Here is a 5,614-nt window from a genome sequence, read left to right on the forward strand (position 1 = left end):
CATGCATCTGGGGCTCATTTGCAGCAGCTAGAGGCCCTGGCGCACACACACCTCTCTCTCTCTCTGTCTCTCTCTCTGTCTCTCTCTCCTTGAAATAAATAAACAATTACATTTTTGAAAGGGAGACCAGTGACTTCTGGTAGAAAGAGAAACGGTCACTAATGTTTCTGCTCACCTGAGCTGAAAAGGCCTTCTTCAACAGGTAATGACAGCATTTGAGCAGATACCTAAATAGGATTGGTATAGTGTTCTGGGAGCAGACCCACCTGCAAGTGTATCAGACCTAAAACACCAGCTATGTACCAAAAAAAAAAAAAAACATATTTATTTATTTATTAGAGAGAGAGAAAGAGTCAAATATAAAGAGGATGTGTGTGTCAGGGCCTCTAGCCACTGCAAATAAACTCCAGAAGCATGCACCACCTTGGGCATCTGGCTTATGTAGGTACTGGGGAATTGAACCTGAGTCCTCAGATTTCTCAGAGAAGCACCTTAACCACTAAGCCATCCCTCCAACCCCCAAACTCATATTAATGGGTCACCCAGATAAGCACAGTGCAGCCACGCCAGCACCAGCCATAGAAGAATGTGCACAGTTCATCAAAATTGATCAGGCACTGAAAATACTAGGGAATGACGAGACAAAAAGAAAGTGTGGGGCCATAGAGTTGGCTTAGTGGTTAGGGCATTTGCCTGTGAAGTCTAAGGACCCATGTTCAACTCTCCATATCCCACGTAAGTCAGACGCACAAAGGTGAGGCAAGCTCAAGGTCGCACATGCCCACTAGGTGGCACAAGCATCTGGAGTTTGACTACAGTGGCTGAGGCCCTGGTGTGCAAATTCTCTCTCTCTCTCTCTCTCTCTCTCTCTCTCTCTCAAATAAAAATTTGAAACAAGAAAGTGTGACTTGCAGTGGCATGAAGATGATCTAGAAATCCAGGACCAGTAGAGGCACAAGTGTATCTGGAAAAAACGTCCTGGAAGGAAGAGCTTCCTTTTTCACCCTGGCAGGCCAGTGTGGTGGGAAGTACAGTTTCCAAAAATAAAGCCAAAGAAGTCAACCTGACTCTCTGTGACACATGCTCACTAATTACAGAGCTCCTCCATGAGAGCTAAAGTTGGGTGCTGGAGACATGGCTCAGCAGTTAAGGTGCTTGCCTGCAAAGCCCAGTGACCCAGGTTTGGTTCCCTAGTACCCACATACAGCCAGACGCAAAGTGGCACATGCATCTGGAGTTCGTTTATAGCAGCTGGAGGCCCTGGCATACCCATTATCTCTGTCTGTATCTCTTCTCTCTATTTCTCTCTGCTTACAAATAAATAAAAATATTTCTAAAAATTGGAAACGAACCAGGCATGGTGGCTCACGCCTTTAATCTCAGCACTCAGGAGGCAGAGGTAGGAGGATTGCCATGAGTTTGAGGCCAGCCTGAGACTGCATAGTGAATTTCAGGTCAACCTGGGCTACAGTGAGACCCTACCTTGAAAAGAAAGCAAAAAAAAAAAAAAAACTGGAACCCTTTAACCTTATCCAGACATGATCAAAAGAGGCCACTCAACCTTCAGGAAAATGAATTTTTTCTTGACAGCTATATAATTGTGAAAGAAAACAGAAAATCATCAAGAAATGACCACCTCAGACTAATAAAAGGAATTAATTCAATTGCCCATATGTGCTTATCATATATAATTACAAAGCACCTTAAAAATTATAAATTATACATAAATTATAGAATTATAACATATTTTAGTAACATTTTAAAAACACACACACACAAAAAAGAAATTTACACTAAGAGCACCCAATTGCTTTCCTCGCTTCCAGGAACATCGAGTGTGACTTGATTTCCTTCTCATTCCCTCACTTGCTCTGGCTGATGAAGTGTGAATCACTTCCAGGCAGAAGAATGTAAGAGCCATCATGTGTCATTCACCATGACTGGCCTTCTCCTGTCCTGGGGTATGGGGACCAAGACATTATGTGTTCCTGTCACATATCTGCATCTAAACTTACTGGCACAGACATTAAAGGACTTTTTTAGCCTTTTCTATTTTTACTTTTTTTTTTTTTTTCCTTCAGGTTTTCTAGGCAGGGTCTCACTTTGGTCCAGGCTGACCTGGAATTCACTCTGTCGTCTCAGGATGACCTTTAACTCATAGCCATCCTCCTACCTCTGCCTCCCGAGTGCTGGGCTTAAAGGCGTGCGCCACCACACCTGGCATATTTTTACTTTTTATATGGACTCAGCTTTCTCATAAAATAGACAGTTAAATAATATTTTCCTCTACTGAGCCAAGCGTGGTGGTGCACACATTTAATCCTAGCAGAAGTAGGAGAATCGCCATGAGTTCAAAGTCACCCTGAGACATCAGAGTGAATTCCAGGTCAGCCTGAGCTAGAATGAGACCCTACCTTGAAAAAAGAATTATCCTCTACTAAATTTAAAGATTATTGGAAATTAGAATTAAATTCAATTCAAAACTTAAATTAAGATTCTCACTATCTTATCCACAAAGCTTTTAGGTGTTATATACTTATCTATCAATATATAAATTATTTTCACTCCATTTTTATCTCCAAATGATCCATTTCTCTGAATTCTATGTATTATTTAGAGTCAGGTGTTTGTTTTGTTTTGTTTTGTTTTGTTTTGTTTTGTTTTTTGAGGAGCTCCACCAACACCAGCAGGATGCTGGGTCTCCTTTTTTTTTTTTTTTTTTTTTTGGTTTTTCGAGGTAGGGTCTCACTCTGGCTCAGGCTGACCTGGAATTCACTATGTAGTCTCAGGGTGGCCTCGAACTCATGGCGATCCTCCTACCTCTGCCTCCCGAGTGCTGGGATTAAAGGTGTGTGCCACCACGCCCAGCTAGAGTCAAGTGTTTTTATGGTTTTTTTTTTTTTGGGGGGGGGGTTCGAGGTAGGGTCTCATTCTGGCCCAGACTGACCTGGAATTCACTATGTAATCTCAGGATGGCCTCAAACTCATGGCGATCCTCCTACCTCTGCCTCACAAATGCTGGGATTAAAGGTGTGTGCCTGACTGTTTTTATGTTTTTAATATTTTATTCATTGATGTATTTTAGAGAGGGAGAGGGAAGAAAAGAGAATGGGCATGATAGGACCTCCAGATACTGCAAACAAACTCCAGACACATGCACCACCTTGTACATCTGGTTTACATGGGTCCTGGGAAATTGAGCCTGAGTCCTTTGGCTTTTCAGGCAAGTGCCATAACCACTGAGCTACCTCTTAAGCCCGAGTCAGGTGGGTTTTTTTTATTTAATTTTTTATTTTTAATATTTTATTTATTAATTTATTTGCAAGCAGAGAGAGAGAGAGAGAATGAGAATAGGTGTGCCAGGGCCCTTAGCCACTGCTAACAAACTCCAGATGCATGTACCACTTTGTACATCTGGCTTTACATGGGTACTGGGGAATCAAACTTGGGTCATTAGACATTGCAGGCAAGTGGCTTAACCACTGAACCATCTCTCCAGCCCAGGTGTCTTTCTTTCTTTCTTTCTTTCTTTCTTTCTTTCTTTTTTTGTTGTTTTTTGTTTTTTGCAAGGTAGGGTCTTGCTCTAGCTCAGGCTAACCTGGAATTCACTATGTAGTCTCAGGGTGGCCTTAAACTCATGGCAATCCTCCTACCTCTGCCTCCCAAGTGCTGGGATTAAAGACATGTGCACCTCCACACCTGGCTCAGGTGTTTTTAAATACAGTGTCAAAACAGCCTCAAAGTATCAAGGCTTTGTTCTCAGCCTTCACATTTCTTGCATCTTTTTGCTTCCTCAAGCAAAATTTTTCCTTTACTGGGGTTATTCAAGTTTATCGTTTAATCCCAAACACAGGAGGCTCCGGGCTCATTCTTTCAATGTGAGAGGCCACCCCTGGGTCTCCTGCTCAGGAAGATAATCGTGGTGAAGTGACACGACGCATCTGTTACTGAGCCCCTGCTGGTCCCACTAACCCCAGGTAGCTCCCCGAACCCCACCAGCTCTACTTTCTCCCACAGGCCCCACCAACCACCCTTAGTCTTTTGTTTTGTTTTGTTTTTGTAGTTCCAATCTCAGGGCTCCGTGAATCTGTTTTTTTTTTTTTTTTTCTTATCTGTTTGAAACAAATAAGCCTACAATGTGTTGTTTATAAGCAACACAAAATCACCATCCATGGCTACTAACACTTTTCTTATAATGCCATCATACCAATAGTATTCTCATATAAGCGCCTAATAAACATAAAAAAAACATAATCATTATTTGTCCAATTTTAACCCTGTGCTGGAGTCTATGCGTGCTGACGCGTGTGGGGTATGAATCGCTTGGGGAGTAGTTAACAAAGAGAAAGTCCTCTTTCCCTTCGCTGGAATCTGCTCCCCACTCCACCTCTTCCTCCGCCTCCTTCTCTCTCTTTCTCTCTCTCCCTCCCCACCCCATCATTCTTGATCCAGTGAAAGAATTGGTCATGACAGGGAGATGAGAAGAAAGATCAGAGCTAAGAAAGAACAGCAAGGACAATGAAGATAGGAAAGTCATTTTCCCAGAGTGCCAAGTAGAAGCCCTAGCAGACCCTCCAAGACTCGGGGACCATTGCAGGAGAGGTGGAAGGAAAAATGAAAGAGCCAAAAGATGGGGAGGAGGGCTTTGCAATACAGTCTTCCAGGCACAAAGTGGCCATTGTATTCTTTTTATTCTTCTTCTTATTATTATTATTATTTTGGTTTTTCGAGGTAGAATTGCACTCTAGCCCAGGCTGACCTGGAATTAACCATGTAGTCTCAGGCTGGTGATCCTCCTACCTCTGCCTCCCGAGTGCTGGGATTGAAGGTGTGCACCCCCACGCCCAGCTCTATTATTATTATTAGTTTTTAACTATGGGACACTTCATGAATTTTCGGGTCTTCCTGACACAGGAGCCGTGCTCTGCTTCTCCATATCGCTCCGATTTTAGTCTGCGTGCTGCTGAAGCGAACAGGGCCATTGTATTCTTGAACTCACAGCTGCTGTCCTTACCTGGTTACCTGCGCAAGACCTACGTCATGTTGTCATGGATGATGAAAAAGAGGCAAAACATAAAATGACATCAAAACAGAAGCAGGGATCCCCTGCCCCAGAGGGTGCATGCGTGGAAAGGTAGCAAGACCCAAGGAGATAAACCACCCCTCAGACTTCAGCCAAGCCACAGCTGGAACCACACAGGAACTGGGGAGATGAGCCGGAGCACAACTTCTATGTTCTTCCTGACAATCAGCGCCAGGGTGAGGGAGACAGACCCTGAGGATACTCAATCCCTACCAAAGCAAGATCCAGAGGCTCCTCAGAGCTCATCACTGAAGTAGACTTGAAGTAGACTAAAAACACACCTACCACAGCTCAGGAGATTGTGTGGAAGAGAGCCACAGGTTGAGACGTCATGTTCAGAGACATTCCCTCCCCCTCAAAAAAACTGACTGCTGATCCCACAACACACAACCCCCATGGGGAATACCTGCAACCTGGCTGAGGAGCATCCCCAGTTCAATGGGGGCAGGAACAATGGAAAAGAGGGTATCAACACATGATGTATCTATATGAAATATGTTGTTAATAATAATAATAATTTTTTAAAAAATA

General features: G+C 43.4%; 1 non-coding gene and 1 pseudogene across 1 annotated transcript; one reads left to right on the forward strand and one right to left on the reverse strand.

The window, feature by feature from the left end:
- The first annotated feature begins 205 nt into the window (after window positions 1-205).
- On the forward strand, window positions 206-1,117 carry LOC101594215 (annotated as a pseudogene).
- Window positions 1,118-4,869: 3,752 nt separating this feature from the next.
- LOC123463173 lies at window positions 4,870-4,974 on the reverse strand. The gene has a single exon (XR_006638771.1). It is a non-coding gene; the product is annotated as a U6 spliceosomal RNA (small nuclear RNA).
- Window positions 4,975-5,614: the final 640 nt, after the last annotated feature.

This window comes from Jaculus jaculus, chromosome 8, assembly GCF_020740685.1.
Source record: "Jaculus jaculus isolate mJacJac1 chromosome 8, mJacJac1.mat.Y.cur, whole genome shotgun sequence".
Lineage (NCBI taxonomy): Eukaryota > Metazoa > Chordata > Mammalia > Rodentia > Dipodidae > Jaculus > Jaculus jaculus.